General features: G+C 41.3%; 2 long non-coding RNA genes across 2 annotated transcripts; both read left to right on the top strand.

Moving 5' to 3' along the window:
• Positions 1–3557: 3557 nt before the first annotated feature.
• Positions 3558–4677, top strand: LOC134071064 (uncharacterized). Its single transcript, XR_009937014.1, has 3 exons — positions 3558–3665; positions 4067–4427; positions 4569–4677. It is a non-coding gene; the product is annotated as an uncharacterized LOC134071064 (long non-coding RNA).
• Positions 4678–11742: 7065 nt separating this feature from the next.
• LOC134071063 (uncharacterized) lies at positions 11743–12771 on the top strand. The gene is made up of 3 exons (XR_009937013.1): positions 11743–11831; positions 12160–12520; positions 12655–12771. It is a non-coding gene; the product is annotated as an uncharacterized LOC134071063 (long non-coding RNA).
• The last annotated feature ends 4545 nt before the right edge of the window (positions 12772–17316 follow it).

The raw sequence follows: 17316 nt of genomic DNA, 5'->3' as shown, positions 1-17316 counted from the left end.
ATCCCTTTATAGTAATCCTTGAGGTTGAGGAAGAAGCCATCATGCTTTGTTTTTTTTGTTTTTTCTTAAAGTCTCTCTTTCTCACGCACAGGCTCTGGAAATCTGCAAGCCTCATGATGACAGCTCAAATGTTTGACAATTGCAAAAGAGCTCAGGGCTCATGTCACAATCATCCTTGCATTCCGTTCCGTTAAGAGTAGAGACAAACCATAATTATACAGATACAATTATACATAATTGACAGATGGCCAAGAAAATATATATTTACAGAATATATATTTACAGAGTATAACATTTCAGAAAATAATAGTGGTCACTCATTTTGTCAATGACCTCACATACTGTACAGTATTTTCACGTTTTCAGTGTGAATGTGTCCTATAGTTTGACATTTAAAAAGCACTAAGAAATTATATTGAATAACAAAAAAAAATAGATAGAGATAGTAAAGTAAAAAAGTTAGTAAAATTTATTTATAAAGCACATTTACACACAGCATAAGCTGACCAAAGTGCTGTACAGTGAAAGTCTAAAAAAGGACACAAAATAATACAAAGTAATACAAAGAACATTTGCTAAAACATATATAGTGAAATAATAACATTCAAGACAGGACAGGGCACACAACACAGAACATATAGAGAAGAAACAGAAGTACAGGATTAGGGAACAGGAAAGGCCAGGGAGTACAGGTGGGTTTTTAGCCTGGATTTGAAGGCAGAGATGGAGGGGGCGGATCTAATATCCAGGGGGAGCTGGTTCCACAGATGTGGGGCAGCAACAGCAAAGGCTCTGTCACCCCGCTGTTTGAGCCGTGAGCGCGGCACATGTAGGAGCCCTTTGTTGGTGGATAGAAGGGACCTTTGGGTAGAGTGGAGCTGGACAAGGTTGGTGATGTACGCTGGGGCCAGCCCATTTAGTGCCTTAAAAACAAATAATAGAACTTTAAACTGGACCCTAAAAAGAACTGGGAGCCAGTGTAGGGAGGCTAGAATGGGCATGATGTGCTCACGTCTCCTGGTGCCAGTTAGGAGGCGTGCAGCTGAGTTTTGGACCAACTGCAGGCGTCTGAGTGAGGATTGGGGGAGACCAAGGTAAAGGGAGTTGCAATAATCCAGCCGTGTTGTTATAAAGGCGTGGATAACTTTCTCAAGGTTGTTGTGAGATAGGAAGGATTTGAGTAAGTACTTTTGATAAAGTAACCCATTCGGCTTGTGTGATTCACCTCACTGTGTGTTCACTGTGTGCTGTGTGTGTTCACTAATTCGGTTAAATTGGGTTAAATGCAGAGAAACGAATTTCCCTCACGGGATCAAAAAAGTATATATTCTATATTCTATTCTACAAAGCAAAGGCTGTTTCGCCTGGAATGTCCCTTTATGTCCCAGAGCTTAATGCTTCATCAAATGAGATATACTGCCATCTACTGGCAACATCACGCCATGTCTCCTCTCCTTTAGAGAGAACACTTTGTCTATGAAAACAAATACACATTGAAACATTTGAAGCATTGCAGAGAGCATTAACGCATGTGGCAATACAGTCATCTGAAGCGTGTGGGTCACTCAGTGTCCCTGGGTCACAATGTGGACGGGACTCACTGGGAGTTTCTGGGTGTGTTGGGTGGTCAGCCAGAGTGGTGTCCACAACAGAGATACTGCAGATGATTTTAAGTAAAAAATAAGAATATAATAGCCTATTTGATGTCTCACTACCAGCTGATACATTCACTGATATATCGATACACCGTATGATCATGTGAATGATGAGTACCGGCACCATTTTTCTCCACTTCGAGCACTGGAGTGTGCACTCCCCCTCACATGCACACATATGTACAGCACACATCCATGCACACACATGCATTTATTCACACCCTCATGTGTCCTGATATGTACAGGATACAGTATGCACATCACATGTGCCTGTGTGTGTGTGTGTGTGTGTGTGTGTGTGTGTGTGTGGGATCAATTCTTTGAAAAGCATGATCGCTTCCTCCTCAACCTCAAGGATTGCTAGATGAAGGGATGAATCAGTGGATGTGTGAATGTATCAATCTGAATGTATGAATATTGTGACCAGCCTAAGTATGAATACACTGGATTAATATGAATGAATTTAATTGATGGACTTGTTTCCTTACATGGTCAGATTGGTGGTCTAAACGTTTGTCTCCACTTTCAGTAACGGTATGTGAGGATGATTGTGACATGCGGCCGGAGTTCTTTCACAATTGTTAAACGTTTGAGCTGTCATCGTGAGGCTTGCAGATTTTCTGAAGCTTGCAGAGTTTTGGTCCATCATCTCCTTTGCTTGACTTTCCATTCGAGATGTGCATGCCATGTTAATAGATAAGGTTATTGTGTAATTCCCAATCCAGCAGAACAAAGAATTGAACTATAGCATTATTGAAATAACCTGTCGCCTAAAAAAGGAAATATATCGATCAATCTTTGAATACCTTGGACAATGTTTAAAAATGTATCTGATTCCAATGTCCAGAGAGAGAATGTTCTACAAGATAAAGATTGACAAATTAAACCACAATGATACAAACAAATGTATTACCATAGTCACCAGTAAGGAACTGTACAATAGAGATGCATGTAACACAGGCCTGGCTAAGCATGGTAGCATGAAGATGGAGGCAACACATACATTTCAACATGACATAACCAGAGATGTAGAGGTAAAATAAGAGCTGGGTAAACTATGAGTGTGTGTGTGTGTGTGTGTGTGTGTGTGTGTGTGTGTGCGTGTGTGTGCAGAGATGTAGAGGTAAAATGAGAGCTGAGTAATCTATGAATTCTGTGATTTCGGTGAGGTGGACTGCGCTATGCGGTATCAGATATTTTTAAAAAAGCATTCAGAATGTGTTTGATGATGGTGGAGGTTGTTGTCTGATGTTTATATCAATACCAGTGGTATTGAATGGTTCTTAGTGTTGATGAGTGCACAAATTGTGAATGTGGGTAATACAATGTGATTTTTAATGTTAAAAGTTGATATTGGTGAATATACTCCTTTGAGGGGTGGATAAACTCGAATAAGAGGTGGATAAACTTTATATCAGAAATATCAGAGGTGGATAAACTGTTTACTTGCGTTAAGCCTCCACTACATTCCTGAATATAACAATATGGGCCAAATCCCAAAATCACATCAGCTGGTAATTGACAAGGTATAAATGAAAGCATGTTGAATTCAAGCTCTGCTGTAATGATCCCAACTGATTTTCTATGTTACATTTAGTCCTAGATACCAATAGAGCTTTGGGCCCTGGGACATGTTTTATGTTACAGTATGTTTATGGATATGGGGTGGGCATTTATGCTGACTTATCCCCTCTAGATAGGGGCACCATCGAGAGCATCCTCACCAACTGTGTGACATTATGGTACATTGCTCTGCTTCTGCTTCTCTCTCTCACACACATCACACACGCACACACACACACACACACACACACACACACACACACACACACACACACACACACGCCTACAGAGGGGTGGGAGCAGAAAGATGAGAGATGAGGAGGGTATTTAAGGGCAGCTGGGGGATGAAGTTTCCATACTGTTGTTGAGACGACACTGCAGTTCCTTCTGAAGGCACCATGAAGCTCAGCATCGCCATCACCATCTGCGCTCTACTCTACTTCTTTGGTAAATACTCTTGCGCTCTCTCTTTCTATCTTATTTTCTTTTACTATTTTTTCTTTTTATTTTATATATGTAATTTATACATTTGATGCAATATATTTTTTGTAAATTATTGTAAATAATTATTCTCTCACACATACACAATAGAAATACACGAAATAATTGTGGATCATGGCATTGTCATAACTGTAATGATAAAGAAGAAGGTGCTGCTCCTGAAGGCTGTTTTATAAAGAACTGAACCTCTCTCTCTCTCTCTCTCTCTCTCTCTCTCTCTCTCTCTCTCTCTCTCTCTCTCTCTCTCTCTCTCTCTCTCTCTCTCTCTCTCTCTCTCTCTCTCTCTCTCTCTCTCTCTCTCTCTCTCTCTCTCATTTTCTCTCACATCTCCCCTCATTGCAAAACAGGTCCTGCTTTCGGCCAGAATACGAATAGCGGAAGTTTTGGAAACAGCGGGAGTATGAATATGGGTCGACTGAGGCGTGACAATACCAATAGCGGAAGTTTTGACAACAGCGGGAGTATGAATATGGGTCGACTGAGGCGTGACAATACCAATAGCGGAAGTTTTGGAAACAGCGGGAGTATGAATATGGGTAGACTGAGGCGTGACAATACCAATAGCGGAGGTTTCGCTAACAGCGGAAGCATGAATATGGGTCGACTGAGGCGTGACAATACCAATAGCGGAAGTTTTGGAAACAGCGGGAGTATGAACATGGGTTGAGGCGTACCTCTGAACCAACTGGAAATGCAATCGACCCAAAAGTAAATGTCCACTCCTTTTGATTTTTTTACACTTGTCACCTGGTCACCTGCACTATTCTATAGCATCCAACATGTTAATAATGTGTTATAATATATGTGTTAGGCCTATGTGTATAATACTGCACTCTTCTCTCTGTTCAGGATTGCTGATGACGGGGAGCAGAGCTGCAGAGCTACGGTCCACCGTTGGTCCACCGTTGGTCAGGAAGACTCCAGAGTCACTTTGACACAATAAAGAATTTCAGCATCACTTTTCCTGTGTTGTTGTTTGCTTATTCATTTGGCTGCCACTCTTGAGCCAAAGCAACTCATGTGTCAATTATTGCAAGGGCCACACTAAAAATGAAATCTAACCAAGTGTAATTATCTTATATTAAGGTAAATAATCTATTTGGTGTTGTTTTAAGTGTGAAAATCTCTCAAAAGATAATTTCACTTAATTTAAAAAGACTTTGACTTACTTTCAGGAGTCTTATCAAGATAAATTGACTTACTGCACTGGCAGATAAATTTGCTTGTTTTACAAGAAGAATTGACTTAAAATAAGACAAACTTTTCTTAAATTAAGTCAAATTATATCAAAAGAAAGCACTAGGTAAGTGTCTTTGTACTGAAAACAATACAAACTAGATTTTTTTTATCTTGATACAAGATTAAAACACTTGGTTAGATTGTATTAGACAAACAGTTTTTTGCAGGCAGTTTCCACAGAGCAATTCAGAGTAAAGTGCCTTGCTTAAAGGGATATTCCACCATTTGGGGAATTACTGTACACTCATTTTCCACCTCCCCTTGAGTTAAACAATTGATTTTTTACCTTCTCCAGTTCATCCAGCCACTTCTTCAAATCATAGTCACTTTTAAACGTGATGCTGGCTGGCGAGAAGCTAATCAGATTCAATGATCTATGCTAGGCTGGAGCTAAAACTGGCATTGCCAAACTCAGGGAACAGCTGAATGAAGTGTAGGCTACAATTATTTTACTCAAGGGGAGGTGGAAAATGAGTGTAATTCCCCAAATGGCGGAATATACCCTTAAGGCGGGGATCACACTAGCCAGCGGCAAGCTACAGGTTTCCTATTGTTCTCTAAGGTTCGGCAGCGGGCGGTGACAACGCTGGCATAACGCTAGCGTTGCGAAAACTGTGAGTTGAACTTGGTTCAACTTTGAAGCACAACACTCGGCTCGTCACAATCAGTTTTGGAATGTTTAGGTATTTTAACCAATCAGATCCGTCTAAGGTCGTAGCAACAAAGATTGAACTTAGGAACGAGATAGAATGTTTAGATTTATTATTATGGTCTGAGCGTTGCGTTACGCTTGCCGCTGGCTAATGTGATCCCTGCCTAAGGGTAGCCTACTACGGTGGCAGTTGGGAATTGAACACAATTTTTCTGGCTGCTACATGTTAACCCAAGTTTTTTAAGGTTTGTCTAAAATGGCACAGCGCCTGCTTTAGAGGCCACTGTTCCCACCTAGTTTGACCTGTAATCAAAAGCTTGACCTCTCTGGAAAGCTGAGACACAGCAGGTTCAGTAGAGACCATCAGGATAACTGTGTGATGTACTGACACAGGGCCACAGAGGCTAGAATATAGTTTTTTCTTCCAGGCGGATTGCAAGCAGCTCTAAACTGACCATATATCAGCCCTCTAAGTCATGTACTAACCTGGAAACAAAATTTAGCCCCAGCACCAGGTCTTGTTAGGTTGGGTGCAAATGTAGATCAATATAACATGAAATATGAGTGCTGTAGACCAATATTTGCCAAGATATGTCCATGTGTTTTTAAAAATCCCCTAACTTCCCATAGGACTTTTGGCAATCCAAAATGCATACTGACAATCAAATGCTTTCTGCACATTAACCCCCTTGTGTAGAAGCATAATCTTGGTCTCAAATTAAAGGTAACACTCTGAGGTGTCTTGTAGACTTTTTGGATTGTATGTCAGGTGTTCCGATAGAGAGTAAATACACAAAATATGGACTAATTACACAAAAGTCTCTATTTTTGAATTTACTCTGTTGGATCAATGGTTATATATATGAGCTAGACTATACATCTGGACAACTATTATTGGATAAAACAACATGAAGATAAAATTTCTATGGATTCTTGTGAATATTTCAGTACCCAATATGTGGCATTTACTTGTTGTAGTGCAGCTACACTGCAGCCAGATGTAGGGGGGCACCAAAAGCGGAGGAGGGGGAGGAGGGCATTTTTGATTAAATTTGATTAAGACATAGTATGATTAATCTGACAATGTAAAGCACTAAACAGATAGTAAATACAAAAAATGGTCAATTTTGGATTCCCAAGAGTCCAATCTTTCAGAAAATGTATGACATTATGGGTCGTAACATTGTTATAACCCTCAAAATTGGCTTTGAATGGTGGGCAGAGGAGGTAGAGGGGGGGAACCGACCCGCCGGCGGGTCATGTAAAGGTAGTGCCAATTCCACTGTGCTATCACCACCCCACTGAGTTCACATATGCCTCAAATGGAGTCCTTTCCTCAGTCACCGGGCACACTATGGTGACATTACTGTCTCTTTCTCCTTCTCTGTCTTTCTTCCTCTCTCTACGGTGGCCCTGAAGTGCAAAACACAACGGCAAATCACACAACACAACACAAATAAGATCTCACAACACAAAAAAAGAAAACACGGCCCCGAAGTGCACAACACAACGGCAAATCACACAACACAACACAAATAAGATAACACAACACAAAAAAAGAAAACACGGCCCCGAAGTGCACAACACAACGGCAAATCACACAACACAACACAAATAAGATCTCACAACACAAAAAAAGAAAACACGGCCCCGAAGTGCACAACACAACGGCAAATCACACAACACAACACAAATAAGATCTCACAACACAAAAAAAGAAAACATGGCCCCGAAGTGCACAACACAACGGCAAATCACACAAAAATACTAAGGCTGGTCACAGCTCATATTCATATATTCCGATTGATACATTCACACATCCACTGATTCATCCCTTCATCTAGCAATCCTTGAGGTTGAGGAAGAAGCCATCATGCTTTCTCAAAACATTGATCCCTCTCTCTCTCACCACTGTACACTCCAGTGCTTGAAGTGGAGACAAATGGTACCAGTACTCATCACTCACATGTATCGTACAGTGTATTGATATCAGCGAATGGATCAGCTATTATCAAGACATCAAAAAGGCTCTTACATGTATATTCTTATTTTTTTACAGTGAATAAAATATACGTATCGGTGATGAATGACAGTGTGCTTCTTGCTTATAGGCCTACAGACCTGCAAACTGAGAAGGGCTGAGAAACCCTGTATGGGGGTCTGGGGGCATCCCAATAGAAATGCTTGTTACACAGGCCTGGCTCAGCATGTAACATGAAGAATATTTTGGGATGTTAACATGTACTGTATGAAGCATTCCAGTGAAACAAAGGGCTAAACCAATGGTTGAAAGCATTTGATTGCTTTTTTCAGTTGACAACACAATTTTGTACATGCCATGTAACTATATTTGACTGCATTATCAATGCATTATCCACTAGACTCTGATGACGACGTTTGTAACATTGAAACGTTAGTCAATGTTTTGTGCCTTTTAAATAAATACTAAAGAAGACATCTGCGTTGCACCGGCATTCCTCTCCCTTTCATACACTATCTGTCCTGGCCTGGTTGCACACACACACACACACACACATAAACTATCTGTCCTGGCCTGGTTACACACACACACACACACACATACACTATCTGTCCTGGCCTGGTCGCACCAGATTGTCGCACAACTGCAGAAGCGCGGAGAACTTTCCTTTGTTTAGTTAACAACACAATTGTGTACATGCCATGTAACTATATTTGACGGCATTATCAATATCTGTAGCTTCAGTGCTTTAGGCACAATTCTAATCGCAGGTGGATGCACACACTGTGCCAGGTGATGGAGCAACGGCAAGTAGCCTAATTGAATGTGCCTCTACTGTTAAGGTTGTGCAGTGTGTTCCCAAATGGCAAGTAGCCTAATTGAATGTGCCTCTACTGTTAAGGTTGTGCAGTGTGTTCCCAAATGGCAAGTAGCCTAATTGAATGTGCCTCTACTTTTAAGGTTGTGCAGTGTGTTCCCAAATGGCAAGTAGCCTAATTGAATGTGCCTCTACTGTTAAGGTTGTGCAGTGTGTTCCCAAATGGCAAGTAGCCTAATTGAATGTGCCTCTACTTTTAAGGTTGTGCAGTGTGTTCCCAAATGGCAAGTAGCCTAATTGAATGTGCCTCTACTGTTAAGGTTGTGCAGTGTGTTCCCAAATGGCAAGTAGCCTAATTGAATGTGCCTCTACTGTTAAGGTTGTGCAGTGTGTTCCCAAATGGCAAGTAGCCTAATTGAATGTGCCTCTACTGTTAAGGTTGTGCAGTGTGTTCCCAAATGCTTCATTACATTTCATGTGTTTCCCCTCAGCATACAATAGTTTTTAAACATGTTACTTATGCCGATGTTGGAGTGGCAAGGGGAAATGCATATCTATAGGCGCATGTTGTAGAGAAACAAACTAGTCTCAGCAACTTTTCATTTTGACATAATTTTGACATTCACATCTGAGCAATGTCCAAATCAACATTTCAAAAAGAAAGAAAAGTCATAAAGATTGCAAACATTTCTAGGCTGATTTGACATGGAACTACACTCTCATCTGGCGTAATAATCAAGGCAACTTGCAGATGTACCATGGGCGCAGTGATATCACGCAGCATCTGAAAATAGTCCCCATAGACAACAAGCAGCAGTAGTGCCAGTCGTTTGCAAGTTGCCTTGAATTGACTTAGGCGTATGGTAAAGGACTCTCTCACCCTTAAAAGTGAGAGTGGTGTTGTCACTACTTAAACTGTTATGCTACGGATCACACTCAAGTGGTGCTCCAACATATAGGAATATCATTTGAAGAAGTTAAGGGATGATTTTCAATCTTGAAAGTTCCCTGGGCCGTGGGGTTTCCATGTGGCCTCAGGACTATTGGTGTGTGTGTGTGTGTGTGTGTGTGTGTGTGTGTGTGTGTGAGCTCAGCCCGCACTGGTCATGGGTGAGCAGGTCAAGCCTGACAAAACATGTTTGATTGAAGACTGTTGTTTGTGTGAGCAGAGCCGAGAATTCCATTGTTTGCTTCATTGCCTGATGGAATCGATGTAAAATTATATTTAATTTTCTTTTCAACATTTAATTCTTACTTTTTATTTGTGAATGACTTTGTTTGGATCTCTCTGCTCACTTTAGTATTCATTCTCTTGGTAGGTGAAGACGATTGTGATCTGAGCACACTGAGTTCAAGTGAAAAATGTTTGAACTGTCATCATGAAACAGCATGAATGGCAAGTTCATCAGTGTCATGAGAGCATTTAGACTCTGTGTTTTTTGTCTTTGCTCAACTGTACTTCACCTTACAGCTCTGCATGTGGTACTGATAGATAAAGCCACTTGTGTCATTTCCCAAAACTACAAGGACACAGAAGAGGGTAGCTTCTTTATCGGTTTCGTACCGCAAAGCAGTGTGTGTGTATGTGTGCTAATTTAACATTTTTTAAAAAAATCCCCTATGTTCTTTACCAAAAATTAGTGTTTATGTGATGCAACCTGGTCTCACCAGAATCTGTGAAATGTCCATGGGCCCTTATTTGTTGCAAGACAGTGACTTTTGGCAATTTTAGCGACAGAAAATATTGTCTGGCAAATGAGATACTGGGCGACTTGCGCAATGTTACTTGATAAAGTAACACATTCGGCTTGTGTGATTCACCTCACTGTGTGTCCACTGTGTGCTGTGTGTGTTCACTAATTCGGTTAAATTGGGTTAAATGCAGAGAAACGAATTTCCCTCACGGGATCAAAAAAGTATATATTCTAAATTCTATTCTTCAAAGCAAAGGCTTATGTGTCCTGATATGTACAGTATACAGTATGCACATCATATGTGCCTGTGTGTGTGTGTGTGTGTGTGTGTGTGTGTGTGTGTGTGTGTGTGTTTAAAAAAGCATGATGGCTTCTTCCTCAACCTCAAGGATTGCTAAATGAAGGGATGAATCAGTGGATGTGTGAATGTATCAATCTGAAGGTATGAATATGAGTTGTGACCAGCCTACTGTAAAAATGAATACCTTGGATTAGTATGACTAAATAAATGTGATGGACTTGTTTTCTTCAATGGTCAGATCAGTGGCCTAATAGCATGTGTCTACTCTTAGTAACGGTATGTGAGGATGATTGTGACATGAGGCCAGAGCTCTTTCACAATTGTCAAACGTTTGAGCTGTCATCATGAGGCTTACAGATTTTCAGAAGTTTGCAGAGTTTCGGCCTATCATCTCCTTTGCTTGACTTTCCATTCGAGATGTGCATGCCATGTTAATAGATAAGGTTATTGTGTAATTCCCAATCCAGCAGAACAAGAATTGAACTATAGCATTATTGAAATAACCTGTCGCCCAAAAAGGGAAATATATCGATCAATCTTTGAATACCTTGGACAATGTTTAAAAATGTATCTGATTCCAATGTCCAGACTGCAACAGACAAACTTTAGTGAGAGAATGTTCTACAAGATAAAGATTGACAAATTAAACCACAATGATACAAACAAATGTATTTCCTTAGTCACCGGTAAGGTAACTGGAACTGTACAATAGAAATACATGTAACACAGGCCTGGCTAAGCATGGTAGCATGAAGATGGAGGCAACACATACAGATTTCAACATGACATAACCAGAGATGTAGAGGTAAAATAAGAGCTGCGTAAACTATGAATTCTGTGATCTTAAGGTGGACTGCGCCATGCGGTATCAGATATTTTTTAAAAGCATTCAGAATGTGTTTGATGATGGTGGAGGTTCTTGTCTGATGTTTATATCAATACCGGTGGTATTAAATGGTTCGTCGATGAGTGCACAAATTGTGAATGTGGGTAATACAATGTGATTTTTGAATGTTAAAAGTTGATATTGGTGAATATACTCCTTTGAGGGGTGGATAAACTCGAATGAGAGGTGGATAAACTCTATATCTGAAATGTCAGAGGTGGATAAACTGGCATTTATGCTGACGTATTCCATCTAGATAGGGGCACCATCCTCACCAACTGTGTGATATTATGGTACATTGCTCTGCTTCTGCTTCTCTCTCTCACACACACACAAACACACACTCTCTCTCACACACACACACACACACACACACACACAGAGAGAGGGGTGGGAGCAGAAAGATGAGAGATGAGGAGGGTATTTAAGGGCAGCTGGGGGGACGAAGATTCCATACTGTTGAGACGACACTGCAGTTCCTTCTGAAGGCACCATGAAGCTCAGCATCGCCATCACCCTCTGCGCTCTACTTTACTTCTTTGGTAAATACTCTTGCGCTCTCTCTTTCTTATTTTCATTTACCATTTTTTTCTTTTTTTCTGGTTTTAATTTGATATATGTAATTTATACATTTGATGCAATATATTTTTTGCAAATTATTGTAAATAATTATTCTCTCACACATACACAATAGAAATACACAAATTAATTGTGGATCATGGCATTGTCATAACTGTAATTATAAAGAAGTAATGTGAAGAAGGTGCTGCTCCTGAAGGCTGTTTTATAATAACTGAATCTCTCTCTCTCTCTCTCTCTCTTATTTTCTCTCACATCTCCCTCACTCCAACTCCTCTCATTGCAAAACAGGTCCTGCTTTCGGCCAGAATACGAATAGCGGAAGTTTTGGAAACAGCGGGAGTATGAATATGGGTCGATTGAGGCGTGACAATACCAATAGCGGAAGTTTTGGAAACAGCGGAAGCATGAATATGGGTAGACTGAGGCGTGACAATACCAATAGCGGAGGTTTCGCTAACAGCGGAAGCATGAATATGGGTAGACTGAGGCGTGACAATGCCAATAGCGGAGGTTTCGCTAACAGCGGAAGCATGAATATGGGTCGACTGAGGCGTGACAATGCCAATAGCGGAAGTTTTGGAAACAGCGGGAGTATGAACATGGGTTGAGGCGTACCTCTGAACCAACTGGAAATGCAATCGACCCAAAAGTAAATGTCCACTCCTTTTGATTTTTTTACACTTATCACCTTGTCACCTGCACTATTCTATAGCATCCAACATGTTAATAATGTGTTATAATATATGTGTTATGTGTATATGCTGCACTCTTCTCTCTGTTCAGGATTGCTGATGACGGGGAGCAGAGCTGCAGAGCTGCAGAGCTGCGGTCCATCGTTGGTCCACAGTTGGTCAGGAAGACTCCAGAGTCACTTTGATACAATAAAGAATTTCAGCATCACTTTTCCTGTGTTGTTATTGTTTGCTTATTCCTTTGGCTGCCACTCTTGAGCCAAAGCAACTCACATGTCAATTATTGCAAGGGCCAGGCAGTTTCCACAGAGCAATTCAGAGTAAAGTGTCTTGCTTAAAGGGATATTCCACCATTTGGGGACTTACTGTACACTCATTTTCCACCTCCCCTTGAGTTGAACAATTGATTTTTACCTTCTACAGTTCATCCAGCCACTTCTTCAAAAAGTAAAAGCATAATATTGGTGTCAAATGAAAGCTAACATTCTGGAGATTTCATTGATATCCACTTCAGGGCCACCGTATCTCTCTCTTACGGTGGCCCTGAAGTGCAAAACACAACGGCAAATCACACAACATAACACAAATAAGACCACACAACATAACACAAATAAGACAACAGAACACAACACAAAAAGAGAAAACACGGCCCCGAAGTGCACAACACAACGGCAAATCACACAACACAAAAAGAGACAACACCACGACATTAACCAAACGGAAAAGTTAGGTACCCTTGGGCGACATGAATCGTCGCTGATTGGACAAAAGAACTGCTCTTAAATAAGCAAATTAATGTGTGAAGTTATCCTTTCTCTTTGATTCTATGACAGTCATAATCATGCAAATGTGGATATCAATTAAATCTCCAGAATGTTAGCTTTCATTTGACACCAATATTATGCCTCTTCTCAAAGGGGTTCTTGTGTAAAAAGAGTTTTATTGTCAGGATGCACCATTAAATCTTCGAATTATTTCAGCCTGCATGTCTTTTAAAATCTTTTAATGAATGTTACGGGGACTTTACTGGGGTTTATAAAGTAAAGTTGCATATCACTGAAATAGTCTACCCCTTGGCTTCAACAATATCCGGTTTTCAACAACGAGGCATGTGGCTGACTAGTGCTGTCGTCATTCAAAGCTGGGGAGCCTGACTGACAGCTCTCTTGCCCAATATCCTCCGGTTTCAAATATCTCGTCACAGAAAGACACGTGGGGATCTCACGAAAATAGTTCATGATGGCTGCGCAGCACAAAAACTGCGCAGCACAAGATGAAAGTGGTTAAAGATCTGTCCACGATGGTCTAGATGGGTGTTTTTTCGACTCGGCAGTCGGTATCACATGGCCTCAACTTATCGCGGGAGCAAGGCGTGGCAAGGCAGCTGCTGAGCAGCGACGCAGCAGCCCTCTAGGTACTGCGGAGCGCTGCGGAGCCTAGACCCTGCCTTCATGACGTCAGGTCTTTGCCCTAATTGGCTTTTACATCCCTGACTTATGTGCAGGTGTTTAGATGCCTCTTCATATCCACAAGGGTCCATGCCGGTCCGTGCCTCATGTTTCGTCACATGGTCAAATCTAGGCTACGGGAGGTAGAGAGTGTACAACTTCAGCAGCATTTGTATCCCCTCCCCTGCTGTCACCGGCAGCTCTCGTTGCTGCAAGAGGTCATTTGGAGTTGAACTTGAACGCGCCTAATGACCATATATGGTATATGACAGTATCTAGAACGGTGACCGAGCTACTAGCTCTTTTAGGCCTACTTCCTCATTTCAATTAGCAGATGATTTGTTTCGAACTTGTTACTTTTGTATGAGCTGGATTAAACATCTACCAAACATATTATGAATAAAACAACATGGATATTCCATTACTATGGGTTCTTACGGACATGTGAAGACCCAGCATGCTATTTTCGGCAGGCTGTACATTACGTGCCCCAGTTCTTTTGACCAATCAGCGACGATTCATGTGGCCCAAAGGTACCTACCTCTTTGGTTAATGTCGTTGTGTTGTCTCTTTTTGTGTTGTGTTGTGTGATTTGCCATTGTATTGTGCACTTCGGGGCTGTGGTTTCTCTATTGTGTTCTGTTGTCTTATTTGTGTTGTGTTGTGTGATTTGCCGTTGTTGTGCACTTCGGGGCTGTGTTTTCTCTTTTTGTGTTGTGTTGTGTGATTTGCCGTTGTGTTTTGCACTTCAGGGCCACCGTAGTAAGGGGAAGAAAGACAGAGAAGGAGAAAGAGACAGTAATGTCACCATAGTGTGCCCGGTGACTGAGGAAAGGACTTTTCCATTTGCGGCATATGTGAAGTCAGTAGGGTGGTGATAGCACAGTGGTTAAGGAGTTGGGTTAACATGTAGCAGCCAGAAAAATTGTGTTCAATTCCCAACTGTCACCATAGTAGGCTACCCTTAAAGGGATAATCCGGAGTGAAATGCACTTTAGATCAATTTTTCGGACTATTGGGAGTACATACGTTGAGTTGACACCAAAATCATGTCATTTGGATGTATTTTGAGAAAGTTCGAGTTCACCGTTTTTAGCCAAAACTCGTTAGCCTGTAAGTGACCGGGGCAGGTCCTTTCGCCACTACAAAACGCTATTTTTATACCTCTTCTACTGTTCCAAACAACACTACACTTACGTGGTAGTGAGTAGAGGGTCCCTAAAGCCAAACCGAAGTATCCCCACGTCTTTATGTGGTCGGATAGAGAGTCCAGAATGAATTTAATCGAGTCAGTACCTTCCGGAAATGTCGGTGCGGCAGCTGCGCAACGCTTCAACAACACTTTACTAACATTTCCGGAAAGGTACTGACGCGATTAAATTCATTCTGGACTCTCTATCCGACCACATAAAGACGTGGGGATACTTCGGTTTGGCTTTAGGGACCCTCTACTCACTACCACGTAAGTGTAGCGTTGTTTGGAACAGTAGAAGAGGTATAAAAATAGCGTTTTGTGGTGGCGAAAGGACCTGCCCCGGTCACTTACAGGCTAACGAGTTTTGGCTAAAAACGGTGAACTCGAACTTTCTCAAAATACGTACATCCGAATGACATGATTTTGGTGTCAACTCAACGTATGTACTCCCAATAGTCCGAAAAATTGATCTAAAGTGCATTTCACTCCGGATTATCCCTTTAAGGGTATATTCCGCCATTTGGGGAATTACACTAATTTTTCACCTCCCCTTGAGTAAAATAATTGTCCACTTCATCCAGCTGTTCCCTGAGTTTGCCAGTTTTAGCTCCAGCCTACAGTAGCATAGATCATTGAATCTGATTAGCTTCTCGCCAGCCAGCATCACGTTCAAAAGTGACTAAGATTTGAAGAAGTGGCTGGATGAACTGGAGAAGGTAAAAAATCAATTGTTTAACTCAAGGGGAGGTGGAAAATGAGTGTACAGTAATTCCCCAAATGGTGGAATATCCCTTTAAGCAAGGCACTTTACTCTGAATTGCTCTGTGGAAACTGCCTGGCCCTTGCAATAATTGACACATGAGTTGCTTTGGCTCAAGAGTGGCAGCCAAATGAATAAGCAAACAACAACACAGGAAAAGTGATGCTGAAATTCTTTATTGTGTCAAAGTGACTCTGGAGTCTTCCTGACCAACTGTGGATGTGGACATTCTCCGTCATCAGCCATCCTGAACAGAGAGAAGAGTGCCGTATTATACACATACCGTACATATGCACGTATGTCACCTGCATGTTATTTAGACGCCATGGTTTAGCCTGCATCTGTTCTGGCTGGTACCTGCAATAACGAGGCTAGTGTCTGTCACTCGCACGTCCCTCAAGGCATACAGAGGGAGGTGTATCTACGTATTACACAACTACTTCACCCGCTGACTATCATTATACACATATACAAATACACCCACATATTTAAACAAATACACACACAAATACAGTTTAATCACTCACACACACACAAATGCAAACACGTCTATACAGTATAATGACATACACACATAAACATATATTCACAGGCACATAACCACATCAGACAAAGGGGTCCCTGTAATGCCAACCGAAAAACAATAAATAGCCCTTTGTCCGTTCTTTGTTTTAACAGACCTATCATACCTGATTATATTGCTGTTGGAAAATGAAAATTCAAATACCTTTGCCATTTTCATTCCCCATTCTGCTGAAAGACAGATGCTACAGAATAGTGCAGGTGACAAGGTGATAGGTAAAACAAAATCAAAATGAGTGGATATTTACTTTTGGGTCGATTACATTTCCCGTCTCTTCTGAGGTACGCTTCAGTCGTCCCATATTCATATTTCCGCCATTTGTGAAACCTCCGCTATTCGTATTCTGGCCCAAACCAGGACCTGATTTGCAATGAGAGGAGTTGGGGTGAGGGAGATGTGAGAGAAAAGAAGAGAGAGAGAGAGAGAGAGAGGTGAGGGAGATGTGAGAGAAAATAAGAGAGAGAGAGGTTCAGTTCTAATACTTTACAAAAACTATATTTTGTAGAGAGAGAGAGGTTCAGTTACAATACTTTACAAAAACTATATTGCATCAAATGTACAGTATATTGCATTGCATATATAAAATTACAGATAGCAAAAAAAGACAAAATGGTGAAAGAAAATAAGATAGATAGAAAGAGAGAGAGCACAAGAGTATTTACCAGCAGGGCCTTGCCCTTGCCCTTGCCCTTGCCCTTTCCCTTGGCCTTGCCCACACCCGTATCCGCACGGACTTGGCACATAAGGGCGTGGCCCATACCCGCACC

This window comes from Sardina pilchardus, chromosome 23 (genome assembly GCF_963854185.1).
Source record: "Sardina pilchardus chromosome 23, fSarPil1.1, whole genome shotgun sequence".
Classification (NCBI taxonomy): Eukaryota; Metazoa; Chordata; class Actinopteri; order Clupeiformes; family Clupeidae; genus Sardina; species Sardina pilchardus.
This window is presented reverse-complemented; position numbering and strand designations above follow the sequence as displayed.